Genomic DNA, 16757 nt, shown 5'->3' with positions numbered 1-16757 from the left:
GGGACACACAGAGACAACAGATAGAAATTAATTAGGTTAACAGCACATACCCCAAGAGTGTATAAGCAATCAGAAGGCATATTAACTATTTCGGTTAAAAAGGAGAGATCTTAACCTCCTAAGACCCGAACTCTTCCATGGCATGCAATTTTATACACACACACACACACACACACACACACACACACACACACACACACGAAGGCAGGGGGTGAGTAGCTGAAATGTGCTGTTAGCATGTTAGCAGAGCGATGCTACTGTGAACCGAGGAGCTATTGTCTTGATGTGAGCTTCTACTCAGGGTTTTTCTTCCAGTTCAGAGCAGAAAGTTTTTTGTTAAGATACTGGATGTTGTGTTTTTCTCCACAATTTTAATTATAAGCTAGATATATTGCTGCTTACAGCAACAGGGATGAGTCAGTGAGTCAGTTGGGCTTGTGAATCATGATTCATGAGTCAGTAAAGTGATTCTCGAGTATTGAACGATTCGTTCATGATTCGCACATCACTACTTCTTTGTCTGGATATAAGCCAGAAATGTTATTAATGTATATGAAAACTTGGAGAGCATCCCATAAAAAAAAATCTGTTTTCTTTATGACTGATGTCTTTACACAGCCTAGACTAGCCTCACATAAATGCAATTTCTCACAACAAGCAAATATTGCCCTGGGAGGGGATAATTTCAGTTTTGTCTTGAATTACAGTTACAATGAGACAAAATCCTTTGCAAAATTTTTCATTTTCTTTCCACTGCATGTGTGATGACAGGTTATTATTATATAAGTTCATTAGCATATTTCATATCCTGCTGCCAGGCATTCCCAGCTTTCTGTCTCAATCAGCAGAAGAGATGAGACACAGGTGCTGGCTGAGGAGAGCTTCATGACTAACAAAACATGTGGTAAACATGGAAACAATATTTTTTTCATCATTCCCAACAAAGATAATAATAAGAGCTACAAACACTGTAATAACACCTTTAAATGAAAACACACACTAGTAATATCATATACCCGCAATGTGCCGAGACATCAAATCTGCTTCAAATGGTAAAGAAAAATGCATGCTTGCCCTCTGTCAGACAAAGTGCTACCTAATCAAACACTCAGCTATACAAAGAATTGCAACCAAGACAGTAATCAACAGAATTAATTCTGTTGATTACTGTCTTGCATGCAAACACACAAACACATTTTTTTCTGCTTCAGAGCCGAGATTTTAGGTAGTAACAGGAGGGAGAAGATTAAAGAAGGATTGAACAGCTTGTTCTTTCTCCCCATCTCTCCTGTCATGTTCACCAGAGGGAGTTTTGATAGGTGTATGCACAGACACACATACGGGCAGTGATCATGCAGAAGAGCTGCAGCAGTAATTCTTAATACTTCAAAGAACCAAGCACTTGTTTATGTGGGAAAGGAAAATAATACAGTGGCTTGCAAAAGTATTCGGCCCCCTTGAACTTTTCCACATTTTGTCACATTACAGCCACAAACATGAATCAATTTTATTGGACTTCCACATGAAAGACCAACACAAAGTGGGGTGTGTGTAATTATTCAGCCCCCTGAGTCAATACTTTGTAGAACCAGCTTTTGCTGCAGTTCCAGCTGCCAGTCTTTTAGGGTCTGTCTCTACCAGCTTTGCACATCTACAGACTGAAATCTTTGCTCATTCTTCTTTGAAACAGCTCCAGCTCAGTCAGATTAGATGGACAGCGTTTGTGAACAGCAGTTTTCAGATCTTGCCACAGATTCTCGATTGGATTTAGACACCAGACAGGTCAGGGATAAAGTTACTGAGAAATTTAAAGCAGGCTTAGGCTACAAAAAGATTTCCCAAGCCTTGAACATCCCACAGAGCTCTGTTCAAGCAATCATTCAGAAATGGAAGGAGTATGGCACAACTGTAAACCTACCAAGACAAGGCCGTCCACCTAAACTCACAGGCCGAACAAGGAGAGCGCTGATCAGAAATGCAGCCAAGAGGCCCATGGTGACTCTGGATGAGCTGCAGTGATCTACAGCTCAGGTGGGGGAATCTGTCCATAGGACAACTATTAGTCGTGCACTGCACAAAGTTGGCCTTTATGGAAGAGTGGCAAGAAGAAAGCCATTGTTAACAGAAAACCATAAGAAGTCCCGTTTGCAGTTTGCCACAAGCCATGTGGGGGACACAGCAAACATGTGGGGGACACAGCAAACATGTGGGGGACACAGCAAACATGTGGAAGAAGCTGCTCTGGTCACATGAGACCAAAATGCAAAACGCTGTGTGTGGAAAACTAACACTGCTCATCACTCTGAACACACCATCCCCACTGTCAGATATGGTGGTGGCAGCATCATGCTCTGGGGGGGCTTCTCTTCAGCAGGGACAGGGAAGCTGGTCAGAGTTGATGGGAAGATGGATGGAGCCAAATACAGGGCAATCTTGGAAGAAAACCTCTTGGAGTCTGCAAAAGACTTGAGACTGGGGCGGAGGTTCAGCTTCCAGCAGGACAACGACCCTAAACATAAAGCCAGGGCAACAATGGGATGGTTTAAAACAAAACATATCCATGTGTTAGAACGGCCCAGTCAAAGTCCAGATCTAAATCCAATCCAGAATCTGTGGCAAGATCTGAAAACTGCTGTTCACAAACGCTGCCCATCTAATCTAACTGAGCTGGAGCTGTTTCAAAGAAGAATGGGCAAAGATTTCAGTCTGTAGATGTGCAAAGCTGGTAGAGACAGACCCTAAAAGACTGGCAGCTGTAATTGCAGCAAAAGCTGGTTCTACAAAGTATTGACTCAGGGGGCTGAATAATTACGCACACCCCACTTTGCAGTTATTTATTTGTAAAAAATGTTTGGAATAATGTATGATTTTCGTTCCACTTCTCACGTGTTCACCACTTTGTGTTGGTCTTTCACCTGGAATTACAATAAAACTGATTCATGTTTGTGGCTGTAATGTGACAAAATGTGGGAAAGTTCAAGGGGACCGAATACTTTTGCAAGCCACTGTACATGATTGACTACTCAAATTAGCAGCAAAGAGACCAGAAGGGCTTTGGGACACTGGACACTGTGTACTGTGGGATGGGCGGCATATCACTTTGCATTGCTATCCAAGCTTGAGTGTGTGAGTGTAGCTATCTGGCAAAAAAAGTGAGTTCAAACAAGATTACTGCAGCAGTAGAAATACTTCACTCACTGACATGAAACTGTGTATGCAAGTAAAATAAAGTCATTCAGTCATTAAAAAGTCAAAAGCCACTCACTGAGGAATTGTAAATATCAACACTTCACCTAGTTCTTTTGATTCCTCAGAGGCATCTGATGGAAGACAAAACACTGCTCGGTAGACTATTTAACACTTTATTTCTCTTTCACATCACTTCTAGAAGGGAGATGCGTCCTGCATGACACACTGCCATGGATCTCAAAATGGTAACAGTTTTATTATAGCTCTCATTCTAGTCTAAACAACAGTGTCTCAGTAACTTTCCACTAGAGATGGTCGCCTCTTATCTACATTTTCCCAGGCAAGCGTGAGCAAGAGTCTGAAATTTTCTACTCCCCAAGGACACATGGTCTCATACCTTTGTTTCTCAGGGCTGTGTTTACTTAATACTACACTATATAACTTTATAACACTTATTAATAAAAAAAAGCATAGCATTATTGAAGTACTGTAAATTATTTAATCCCAACAGAATGTAGGGCAAGTGTTTTAAAATCAACTGTACATGGTGACTTTGAAAAGATGCAGAAGAATTCGTTTGTAATTTAAACAGTGCTCTATAACATGTTTGTGGGCATGGAGATAGCAATTGCTTTAATTATTATTTGAAGCAATTAGAAGCACCGCTGTGTGCCGAGATCCCTTCAGTCAGGCCAGTCTCTCACTATACTCCTAATCCAGTTGTGATAAACTCAATTCGTATTTGGAATCAGTTTAGGAAAACTTTCAGGCTACGTAGTCTTTCTCTATTTGCACCAGTTATTAGAAACCATATGTTTGCCCCCTCTTTATCCAGTGGAGGCTTTCAGGTCTGGTGTAAAAATGGTATCCTGTCAATGCAAGACCTTTACATAAGCAACAATTTGCCTCTTTTGAGCAGCTGGTAAACAGGTTCTCCATACCCAAATGTTACGTCCCCGGCTAGTCTAGGGGTTGAAGGGACGAACATAAAGGTGGATAGTGAAGGAGGAGCCAAGATGGTAACTTTAAAAGGTTTATTTAATGCTGGTGATGAGATTTGGGTTCAGACTGAGGTATAACTTCAGGGAGAGCCAAAGCCAACATAACAAACAAAACATCCCTGATGTAAAAAATAAAAGAAACTTACCTAACTCCAAAGAAACAAAATATACAACCTATAACCATAACCTACCTAACACCACAAACAGGAGAAAACGGGATGTCGAAACAAAAAGGCAGCTCTCCGCTACAAGCAGTCTGAACATGAAAACAAAAAACACAGTCACAAAGGCATGCAATCCTGCACAGGTATGGCAATCAAAATGGCCAGAGGGCACAGAAACACAGCTCCACAGGCCTTAAGTAGTGCTGTGCTAATTAACAATTATCTGGACTCTGAGCAGCATCCAATCAGGACAGAGGAGGTGGAGCCTAGACAAAACAAAGAGTTAGTAGGGAGAAGAGACATCCTCCTGGGGGATGTAACACGAAATCTAACTTTTTTAGAGACTTACAACTACGAAACTTTGTATCCTCACATACTGATTGCTTCCCCTCTCGTCCACCGGTCTCTCTGCTACATGATATTTTTAAAGTTGCATTTGATCAGAAACAAATTATTGGTAACATCTATATTAAACTAATCCAACACAGCTCAACCACTCTCAATCATCTAAAGTTAAAGTGGGAAAAAGATTTAAATGTTGAAATTTCAGGAGAAGACTGGCTGAAAATGATAAGGAGGATCTATTCATCTTCAATTTGCCAACATTGTACTGTTATTCAGTTTAAAATTGTACTTTGACTACACTGGTCAAAGACTAAACTGTCCAGATTTAGATCAGATCTGGATCCTACCTGTGATAAATGTAAGCAGGCTCCAGCCACCCTTCTACATATGTTTTAGACATGTCCAATGCTTCATCAGTTTTAGCAATTGGATTTCTCTACTTTGTCAAAACATAATCATGATCAATGGTCGGCTGTGTAACATGTTGAACAAATCCCTTATCTGTAACAAAATTGCAAATGCTTTAAGATTTCAGAACATTGAAATCTCCTGCTACAACTACTGTTTTTTTTTTATTTTATGTAGCCAAAAAATTTAAATTAGCATCTAGTATCTGAATAATTATATTTTCTGATGCCAAACTGTAGTGTACATGCCAATGCCACCATGCTGTTGGCTTTGTATTTCAATTAATGCTGGATTACTGCTAATGCAAGATCCACTTCATGGATTACATTGAAACCTATATCCACCAAGTTTTATAGTTTCTAATGAAGAATCTGCAGACATCCGTTTCTCTGTACCAGCAATACTGTTAGGCTGCAAAAGCTGTGTACACATTACCAAATCAGTGTCACCTCAAAACAGTTTAACCCCAGTTCTTGGATTTCTCAGGCCTCCAGAGACGACAATAGTCACTTCACAAAACTTTATTCATCCACAATCACTTATGCAGCTTCTAGAAGGGAGACGTGCATGGCCCCGGCAATTCCTCTGCAAATCTCAACCCTTTGTCCATTACCTGCAGTATTATAGAAGCGACCTCCGCTGTAAACCCTACATGATGTGCCATAAAACGTGAGTGCCTGCATGTGTGCGTACGTGTCTCTGTGGACATGACTTCCTGCCAGTCAAAAAGTCATCTCCCCTCACCCAAGCTACACCAAACTCCTCTACAAAACAGTTATCAGGCTACAAACACTGACACCCCACCCAGGTATCCCTTGGGGAATTTCCACTAAGCTAGGGCTTTGGAGTTGATGTCACGCCGCAATGCATTGTGGGAGCGCGGCACCATTTTCGGGGTCTACGAATCAAAACAAACACACTGTGTTGGAATGACGACTACAAGAAAGATGCTTAAAAGCAGCGCAAAAGAGAATGGACTGTATAGAGACCGATTGCGTCCAGAGGCGTAGCGGCGGTACTTGCAGAAAATAGAGTGCATCGCAAATCTGGACCCATATGAAATACGGCAGTGGAGTAAAGACCCCGACGACTTACCCCCACTGTCCTACCCCGATATCTTCACGTATCTTGTTTGTGGAGTAAGCGCTTACGCTGCGAACCAGTTTCGTAATTACAAGTTGCTGGAGGCGCACATCCAATTTACAAACGGCTGGGTGCAAGATTTGGGTATTTTCAAGCCGCCAAAATGTGAGTACGTCGTCATTCAAACCAAGGTAAGTCAGCTAGGGTGCATCGAGTGTAATAGCCATTGTTTACCCCACCACCACAATTAATGTTATACATTAATCAATGAACTGCTAAAATCTTGTCATATTATGTGTCCATAATTGTAAAGTAGATACAAACTACCACTTTGATAATCGGGCAAGATATTACTTAATACTAATTTGTGTCCAGCCTGTCTCATTACATTTCTTGTCTTTACATCAACCTTGTCCTTGTATGTTCCAAGTACTGCACTCCCAAAGACTGAATGAACCTGCATTACGGCCATAGGTTATTGTAAGCACCACGGGGAAGGTTGAAGCCGCACACTGCACCTGTATGGCCGAAGTAGCGGTGACCTGCACCTGGATCCGAGGCGCAAAGACTGTCACCAATGAACCAGCCTACTGGGTTTTGCCTGGGAAGACGACCAAGATACAGCCAGAGGTTGGCCATAACATTGACTTTACATCTTCAGCAGCACAAAAAAAAGACACTTGATGAAAATATAAACGGACCGTCTATGGCAGGGTGGGCAACTCCAGGCCTCGAGGGCCGGTGTCTCTGCAGGTTTTAGATGTGTCCTTGAACCAACACAGCTGATTTAAATGGCTAAATTAGCTCCTCAACATGTCCTGAAGTTCTCCAGAGGCCTGGTAACGAATGAATCATGTGATTCAGGTGTGTTGACCCAAGGTGAGATCTAAAACCTGCAGGACACCGGCCCTCAAGGCCTGAAATTGCCCACCTCTGGTCTATGGTGAAAGGCAGAAGAAGCCATCCTTCAAAAAGAAAGATTCCCACTGCTACGCTTGAGGAGTTGTCACCACTGTTGGATACACTTCAAAAACACAGTAAAGCAGTGGGTTTGTCTGGATTGGAGACACATTACACAGCACACACTGTACAGTCATCCAAATTACCACTGTCTCTGGCGTGTTTGCACAACACACGTGCACAGTCCCTAGGCCTTAACGAGCTACAACTGGATTGTGAAAAGTACGTAAACGCAGCCACAGTTACTCAAGAACAGGCAGAAGCTATTGAGGTACGCACAAGACTACAACACAAGAGCCCAGAATGGTATGTTTGGCGTGCTGGGAGAATCACAGCTTCAATGATGCACGCTGTGTTTGCTACCAGTGTAGAAAAACCAGCCGTAAGTGTCATTAATTGTGTTTGCTACCCTGATTACTCTGTCTATAAAGTGCAAACAACTTGGGGACTGGAGCATGAACAGGACGCTCGACACGCCTACACTCAAATAATGTCAGCACGTCACCAAAACCTACAGGTCCGTACACGGCTTTTCCTGAGGTAGGAGCATCTCCTGCGGGACTAGCCATGTGTGCATGGTGTGGGAAGGGGTGCCTGGAAATTAAATGTCCATTTAAATACAGATCTGACAGCATTCAGCAAGCATTGGATGCGCACGACAAAGACTTTTGCCTCGAGATGACAGGAAATGGACTTAACCTAAAGAGGACACACCCCTTTCACTCACAAGTGCAAACAAATCTTTGTGGCCAACGCAAAGCACTGTGACCTCGTGGTATGGACACCAAAAGACATGGCAGTTGTACGCATCTTCCCTGATGTGCACTTCTGGGAACCACATTCTTCACGAGTTCTTTCAGGTGGTTTGCCTTCCTGAACTAGTTGGAAAACATTTCTCTAAGCGAAATGCAGCCCTGAGTGCTCACAAAGTTTTTCTTTCTGGGGTCTAATTTTTTGTCTGAAGTGCATTGTAATGTACATAACTTGAATTCACAGCTGCAGTACTTACCATTTAACAAATGTACAATTTTATCAAGAAAGGTAACATCTTCACCCTCAAAGGGAAGAAGAGAACAATGCTGATTATACTTTAATGTATAATATTGTAACGGAAACAAAACATCAATTAAAAAATTGCTCTCTTTTTTATTCGGGCTACTTAAATTTATTTTGGGCTACCAAAAACGGAAGAGTCCCCGCCCGAAGGGCTACCAGGAATTTTGAAATTTTGCGAGCCCTGATGTTCTTCTCTGCGTGAGTAGCTTAATGTTGTTCGTGTGTAATTTACGTTGAGTCGGCTAACCACGTTATTAAATTAATGCATGTAAGGTGAACTAGCAAACACCGTCGTAGTTACATGCAGCTGTCTTCTTGTTTGATGGCAGATACTCCCTTCACCCTGGCCAAAAAGGCTAAAATGACCAAAGAAAAGAGGGAAACAGCTAAACATGAGGTTTTTGGACAAAGTTTGTGTTTTTTTCCATTATTTAAGCACCGGTTTGAGCACCATTTAAGCACCGGCACCGTTTCAAAAGTACCGGTTTGGTACTGGTATCGGATAAAACCTAAACGATACCCGATATGGGCAGGGATAGCTCAGTAGGTAGAGTGGTTGCCCCATGATCAGAAGGTCGGGGGTTCGACTCCACTGAACGGCTACCCTGAGGTACTGTTAGGATGCCTGGGTCGTTGACCCAGGGCTTTTGAGTTTATTATATTATTTATAATTTCTAGTCTTTGGGTTTTTGTGAGTCATGTCTTATGGTTTGTCTCTGTGTAATCCTTGGTTGCTGTCTCCCCTGTCTGCTGTATCCCCGTGTCCAGTCTGTGTCTGCCCTGGTCCCACGTCTCTGTTCCCTCTGTTGTAGTGCCTGCATGTGAGTCTGTGTCTTTTGTTCAGTCTGTGTTTTGTGTTTCCTGTTTTACTTTGAAGGTTTCTGTCTCTTCTCAGTGTGTTCAGTTTACGCTTCCTTGTCTCGTCAGTTCTGATTTGCCCCAGCTGTGTTTCCCTCCTGTTGTCCATTCCCTGATTGCTCCCTCTATGTATTTAAGCCCTGTGTTTCAGTTTGTCATTGTCGTGATCTACCGTTTATTTAGCTGTGTGTTTTTTCATTCCTTCGGTGTAAGTTTATTTTGTTTTTTCCTGTTATGTTATATTTGAGTTTAAGATTAAAGCGGTTTTTGAGTTTAAGTTTTGTCTCCGGAGTCTGCACTTTGGGTCCTTCTCCTGCCTGCACGCAGCCACCACATAACAGAAGATCGCGACCAGAACATGGACCCCGCAGACTCTTTTTCCTCGGAGCTCAACGGTGAGATGATGCGGATGGTGAGTCTGCTCGACCGCATTGCTCAGTCACAGGATTTACGGACTATGGCAGTTGGGCTAAGTGCAGTAGATGCCATCATTCATCATAACCCTCAGCTCTCTCAGTTTGCTAAGGCCACTAAGTTGGATGACACCATTACTGCCTGGAGAGAGCAAGTCAAGGCTGGTGAGCTTGCTCTCTCACTCACTACATCTTCCCAACCGCTGCCCCAGGACAACACACACTCTCCACCTGTCTCAACACTGCCACGGACTTCCTCTCCCTCCCCACACCAGCCGGGTCCTCGTTCGCCTGCCTTTTTCCTGGCGGCTATGTGGTCAGAGGATGAGGAGGAGGTCTCCTTTTCTCCACCAGTTCCTGTTTCCTCATCCCGAAGGAAACGGCGTTCAGGCCGCCGCCACTCCAGGACAGTTGAGCAAACTCCTCTCGGGGGAGACGGTGACTGTTTATTGTATGCTCCATTTGAGCATTCTGACTCTGGACATTCTGACATCACACCCACTTCATCTGTTCTGCAACCTGGTCCTGCTGGAGGGTCCGAGGGGCCCGTCCGGCCTTCATCTGTTGGTCCCGCTGGGGGTTCTGGAGAATCGCTCCAGCCGTCTTCAGTCTCCACTGGAGGGGCTGAGTGGCCCGTTCAGCTTTCTGTCTCCGCTGGAGGGTCCGAGGGACCAGTCCAGCCGCCTGCCTCCGCTGGAGGGTCCGAGGGACCGCTTCAGCCGCCTGCCTCCGCTGGAGGGTCCGAGGGGCCCGTCCAGCCTCCTGCTTCCGCTGGAGGGTCCGAGGGACCGCTTCAGCTGCCTGTTCCTGCTGGAGGGTCCGAGGGGCCCGTCCAGCCTCCTGTTCCCGCTGGAGGGTCCGAGGGACCGCTTCAGCCGCCTGTTCCCGCTGGAGGGTCCGAGGGGCCCGTCCAGCCGCCTTTTCCCGCTGGAGGGTCCGAGGGACTGCTTCCGCTGCCTGTTCCCGCTGGAGGGTCCGAAGGGCCCGTCCAGTCTCCTGCCTCCGCTGGAGGGTCCGAGGGACCGCTTCAGCTGCCTGTTCCTGCTGGAGGGTCCGAGGGGCCCGTCCAGCCTCCTGTTCCCGCTGGAGGGTCCGAGGGACCGCTTCAGCCGCCTGTTCCCGCTGGAGGGTCCGAGGGGCCCGTCCTGCCGCCTGGTCCGGCCTCCGAGTCTTCGCCCTCGCCTGGTCCGGCCTCCGTGGCTTCGCCCTCGCCTGGTCCGGCCTCCGTGGCTTCGCCCTCGGCGTCGCCTGGTCCGGCCTCCGTGTCTTCGCCCTCGGCGTCGCCTGGTCCGGCCTCCGTGTCTTCGCCCTCGGCGTCGCCTGGTCCGGCCTCCGTGTCTTCGCCTTCGGCGTCGCCTGGTCCGGCCTCCGTGTCTTCGCCTTCGGCGTCGCCTGGTCCGGCCTCCGTGTCTTCGCCTTCGGCGTCGCCTGGTCCGGCCTCGCTCCATCTATCTTCGTCTGCGCCTGAGGTCCCCATGCCGTCTGGGCCTGCCCGGCCTGCTCGTCCTGTCCGGCCACCTTCCGGGCTGGTGACTGGACGTCATTGCCGTCACGGACGGCCTCCTGACCTGCTCCGTCGCCGCCGGTGCCTCCCGCCCGGCCGGCCTCCTGACCTGCTCCGTCGCCGCCGGTGCCTCCCGCCTGCCCGGCCCCCTGAACTATTCTCTTGGCTCTTGGGCCGCCTGCCTCCGGGCCGCCCCCTTGAACTGCCCGGGTTTGGACTGTTGTACCGTCAGCCTCCGGGCTGGCCTCCTGAACCTTTTCGATATTGTTACCTGGGCCTCTGCGCCTTTCATGGGCTTTTTGTCTGTTTTCTTTTGAACTGTTGCTGGGCCGCGGTGTTGTTGTTTTGGGCTTTTGCTCCCTGTATCTTTTGTCTCTGGCTCCGTGTGTTTGTTTCGTTTCGGTCCCTCCATCCTGTTCCCCCGCCGCCCACCCTGGTTGGGTTGTTTTTTGTTTTGGTGTTTCGGGTTGGGCTGTCTGGGAGCCAGCCCTTTAGGGGGGGATACTGTTAGGATGCCTGGGTCGTTGACCCAGGGTTTTTGAGTTTATTATATTATTTATAATTTCTAGTCTTTGGGTTTTTGTGAGTCATGTCTTATGGTTTGTCTCTGTGTAATCCTTGGTTGCTGTCTCCCCTGTCTGCTGTATCCCCGTGTCCAGTCTGTGTCTGCCCTGGTCCCACGTCTCTGTTCCCTCTGTTGTAGTGCCTGCATGTGAGTCTGTGTCTTTTGTTCAGTCTGTGTTTTGTGTTTCCTGTTTTACTTTGAAGGTTTCTGTCTCTTCTCAGTGTGTTCAGTTTACGCTTCCTTGTCTCGTCAGTTCTGATTTGCCCCAGCTATGTTTCCCTCCTGTTGTCCATTCCCTGATTGCTCCCTCTATGTATTTAAGCCCTGTGTTTCAGTTTGTCATTGTCGCAATCTACCGTTTATTTAGCTGTGTGTTTTTTCATTCCTTCGGTGTAAGTTTATTTTGTTTTTTCCTGTTATGTTATATTTGAGTTTAAGATTAAAGCGGTTTTTGAGTTTAAGTTTTGTCTCCGGAGTCTGCACTTTGGGTCCTTCTCCTGCCTGCATGCAGCCACCACATAACAGGTACCCCTGAGCATGGTACCGTCCCTACACACTGCTCCCCGGGCGCTGCATTGATGGCTGCCCACTGCTTCACTGGGTGAAAGGGTTAAATGCAGAGAAGTAATTTCCCTACGGGGACTAACACATACACATTATACCCATCCCTAGTTGGAAGAACACAGCATAGCAGATGCTTTGTTGGAAGCCGTTGCAGAATTGAACAGAGGCACAAATCGTATAGAACCATCAGCTGACCCTCTACAACCTTTAGAAAATTCTCTCCGTTCTCCTTCAAAACGATCAGCTTGTCAGGCAACAGAACTTTGACCCGCTGCAGCCGATAGAAAATGCTCTTCAACTCTATGGTCAGAATGAGCCTGTCCAGCAGCAGGAGGAGCAGCCTGCGGAGCCTCAGCATGGAGGATCTCGGGTACAGAACGATGCGGTGACGCGTCTGGACAATTTAATTTTGAAATAAGGAGAGTCTTTAACATTCCTTCTCCGGGTGAAACGGCCGACCTCACTGAATTTTACCTGGATAACTTTATCAATCTAGCGGATAGGATCAGACCTGAAGTTAACCGTAACAATCTCGTTCAACTGGAGATCATTAGTGAGCATGTGCGAAATCACGTCATTTTTAATGTCGACGAAAGCACCAAAAACATTGTACTGCCTTTTTATTATTGTAACATTGTGTAGCAGCACATGTGCAGACAGTACTACTCGACTCTCATGCATGCAGTTCTGTGGGTATGGCCAGTGGACACGGAAGTGTTGTTTTGTATTTCAGTTCTCTTGAAGTGTTCAGTCACATCTGCCACCTGGCAAATGGACTGAGTCAGAAGCAAAAGCCCTTTTAATTAGCTTTTGAAAGTGTGAGACCCAGAGTGGGAAAATGCTTCGGTATCAGCCTATGTTGGACATTCTACTGCGGACACAGGGGAGGACGAGCTAAATGCTAAAGAGAAACATTACACCACGATTTTAATGAAACATGCAAACGTGACACGGGGACTGGCAGAACTCTTGTGAGTGATGTACTTGAGTATTTAGCAAGTGCATACAAAGTGACTTGTGTCCAAATGTATTTGATGATAATATTAGATCATAATGTTGTATTGAGTCTATTGGATATGCAACACTGTGGCCATATATGGTGGTGGGAACATTAAGATTTTCAAGTTCCTGCTCATTTTATTTTCTTTTACAAACCAACATCCCTTTTATCACTCTTGTTCACAGCCAGAAAATACCCCTGACATGAATTCTCAACCTGACATTACGGTGCAGTTACAATTTGCAGCTTAGAAAAGGAAATCCAGATAATGTTTGATCAATGGCACAAGTACGGTATAATTTAAGATGTAATGGCACTCAAAGATGGTTTACGTATTGTTAATATTGGTCTGCTATATAATGCAGTTGAGGACCAGCAAAGCATTCGATCTGCAGCAGGTAGCCAAAAGACTGGTAACAAGTCTTTCAACTAAAACACCCTGACTTCAGCAAGGCTCCAAAAACGTTTAGCAACATTTTTGCAGGTTTTTAATCTTCAAGAAAATAAAGCAGACCAACTATCAGGCTTTCTGGGTCATGACATACGTTTGCACAGGCAGTATTACCGCTTGCCTCAGGAAACCCTTCAGCTGCTTTTGGCAGTGGAGAATGGAACTGTTTCACATTAAAGGCCAAACACTTGAAACACCAACAATTGAAATTAGCGCCGAGTGTAAATTTTATTAAGATGCTCTGAAACATAAAAGATTAGAAATTAAGATTTTTTTTAATTATAAATTCTCTTGGTGTGTTTTGTTTTCTTTTAACTTTTAGAAAAGTTTGATCTACAACTTTCAGATTCCTCAAGGGATGAGTGTGAGTCTCCTTATTCAGGTATGGAGGCAACAAAAACAAGGGAATGAGACTGATCAGGATAAATGACCAGGGACGTCTTCACATCGTCAGCTTCACATTGAACACATTTGGAAGCAAAGTTCTTACTTTAAAGTTCGCTCGCACTCAGTGGTACAGATGTTGCGTGCATACATGTATCCATGCCAACTCCTAAAACACAGTAATAAAAGCAGCAGAACATTTAAATTGTTCTATGGCACAACAAGTTGGACAGAGTTGTCATTTCTTGAAGATAAATAGAGACCGAAATTATCGTTGTTAGATTGGGTAGTAAAAGATGGCTTTTAACATTGTGACACAGGATTTAACCGCCAAGAAATTTTTTTTTTGTTTTTAAGAATGCTGCTACTGCTCGCTTGTTGGCCCATCTCAGGACCAACAGTTCAAGCCCCGAGCTGGGCTCCTTCCTGTGGTGGTTCTGCTCTTAACCCCTCCTGATCACAACAAAACTCCTTCATATCTGATCCCGGGGAAGAGCATCATGTGGGGAGCTCGCTACTCGCTCATCTTGCACGCCGCCTGTCCCAGGCCATGTCCACACTAATACGTTTTCGTTTGAAAATGCATCTTTTTCTCTCCGTCCACACTGACACTGTTTTTGTCAAGGAAAACTGAGCCTTTTCAAAACCCCCTCCAAAGTGGATAAATTTGACAACGCAGTTCTTTTGAGTTGCACTGCGACAGAGGCTTTAGAAAGCGATGACACATTTTAGTCATGTGATACAGTCGTGTGACCAATTCAACTAAGATGACGGACGGCATTGTACAGCAGTTGTTTTGTTTGCTCTCAATTTTGACAGCACTATTAAAGATTAATATCAGTTTGTACATGCTCCAGATAAAACTGCTTTTCCTTGACATTTTGCTGCAAGGTTTCAAAGAGCCGGAAAGTAAATAAACGGCAGACGGAAATGACGCAGGTCAAACTGTCTTACATTTCACGGACGCACAGCACAGGAACGCCGGATTCGTGTCGACGTCGCCTCGACAGCACCACAGACTTCACCATGCTGGCTCAGTTCGTCTCTACGTCGTTCAAGCGCAAAACCTCGCAGTGACTTCCTTGAGGACCGAGTGAGAGAGCTGCTGCAGACACCTTAAAGAGCTGGAGGGCATTTGTACTTTCCCAGTGTTCTGTGCTGCTCTAAGTAAATTATATTATTTTAAAGGGTTTGTCCCACATAATGGTGACACTTTAAATTTCAGTTTGTTGTATAACTTCAAACCTTAAACACACAAGTTTGCACCTGGAGTGAAATTGGCCATGAGCCTCTCTGAGATGTTATTATTTTTGCGCTCAAAGTGCTTAGTCCGAGTACTCACGACTGTTGTGAGCTTCTCAAAGATTTCTGTGCTGCGTTCAATGTAGTGATGTGTCGGTCGCGAACAAAATGCCTCTTAGAGCCGGGTCTTTGACGTGAACGACGCGAGCCGTGGTTTTTTTCTTCTTTCTCTCACCCTCTCTCTCTCGCACTTATTTTCCGCTTCACTCCGCATGTGACCCTTATGCTTTACGCTGGGAAGAGGGGGGAGGGGCGGTAGTTACACTCAGTAGCACAGGAACAGAGCGGGAGAGAGAGCCAGGGACAACAACGTCACATTTTATTTATTTATTTATTACATTTTATGTGGAGTGAATAAATAAAAGTATATTTACAGTGGCCCCTACAGACAAAACACGTACAAACTCCAAAACACGTAAAAACATGTACAAAAGACAACAGAAGCACTTCTCTTTTCTTTTGGAGTTTGTACGTGTTTTGGAGTTTGTACGTGTTTTGGAGTTTGTACGTGTTTTGGAGTTTGTACGTGTTTTGGAGTTTGTACGTGTTTTTACGTGTTGAGCTTTGTTACCACGTGTTGAGCTTTGTTACCTAGTGGCTACACAAGCCAGCAAGTACCAACAACTGGATTTGGTGTGTGGTAATAACAGGTAAATGAACTTTAAAAAAAAAAAAAAAAAAAAATTGACATATATATATATATATATACACACACACACACACACACACACACACACACACACATGAATGCTTGTGTATAAATACACATGCTTTCAATTGTGTAATTTAAGTGATCTAGTAGCTCCGTTTTGGAAGTTTAGTTCATGCTAGAAATGTGTTTTGGAGTTTGTACGTGCTTTGTCTCTAGGGGCCACCGCACGCACGCACGCACGCACACGCACACACGCACACACACACACACACACACACACACACACATATCTCCACTTTTTTTTACATTAGTAATTCCTTTTGTGCATAATTTTATATTATTGTTAATAATAAATTAATTAAAGCAACAAAACAACGTGAAGAGCCGGTTCGGAGCCGAAAGAGCCGGCTCTCTAAAAAGAGCCAGAAATCCCATCACTAGTCGGAAATCCCATCACAAAAATTAGACCAGCTTCATTCCCGTCTTCATCAAGACAGGCAAAAATTGGATCTAATCCTGAGCAAAATACAAGAAATTGAGGGGGTTGTTTTTAGGGTAAAAGAAATTGACATAAGCATTGCAGAGCTCTCATTACAGGTATCAAAATCAACAAGCTCCTTAGCATCTGCAAATTAAGAGAAAAAAAAAGTCTTCAGAACCGCCAATAAAATATTCAAGAGCAGCGATGATGCAGTCAGCCTGCTGATAGTCCTTCAGAGAGTAGTCTAAGGAATAGCGACCAATTTGACATTAGCAGTTTTAGAACCAGGTGTGCTGAGCTGACCACTAGATTAAAAGCCCTTTGTCAGACACATGAATCCCAAACTAACTCTGATGTTTCTGTTTGCACTAAATCTG

At 44.9% G+C, this 16757-nt stretch overlaps 2 long non-coding RNA genes across 2 annotated transcripts in view; one reads left to right on the top strand and one right to left on the bottom strand.

The window, feature by feature from the left end:
• The window catches only part of LOC146492380 (uncharacterized), a 78473-nt gene that overhangs the window by 30861 nt on the left and 30855 nt on the right, over nt 1-16757 (bottom strand). The window lies entirely within an intron of this gene.
• LOC146492382 (uncharacterized) lies at nt 5264-12204 on the top strand. Its single transcript, XR_014872339.1, has 2 exons — nt 5264-8816; nt 12072-12204. It is a non-coding gene; the product is annotated as an uncharacterized LOC146492382 (long non-coding RNA).

Source organism: Neolamprologus multifasciatus, chromosome 23 (assembly GCF_963576455.1).
Source record: "Neolamprologus multifasciatus chromosome 23, fNeoMul1.2, whole genome shotgun sequence".
Taxonomy (NCBI): domain Eukaryota; kingdom Metazoa; phylum Chordata; class Actinopteri; order Cichliformes; family Cichlidae; genus Neolamprologus; species Neolamprologus multifasciatus.
This window is presented reverse-complemented; position numbering and strand designations above follow the sequence as displayed.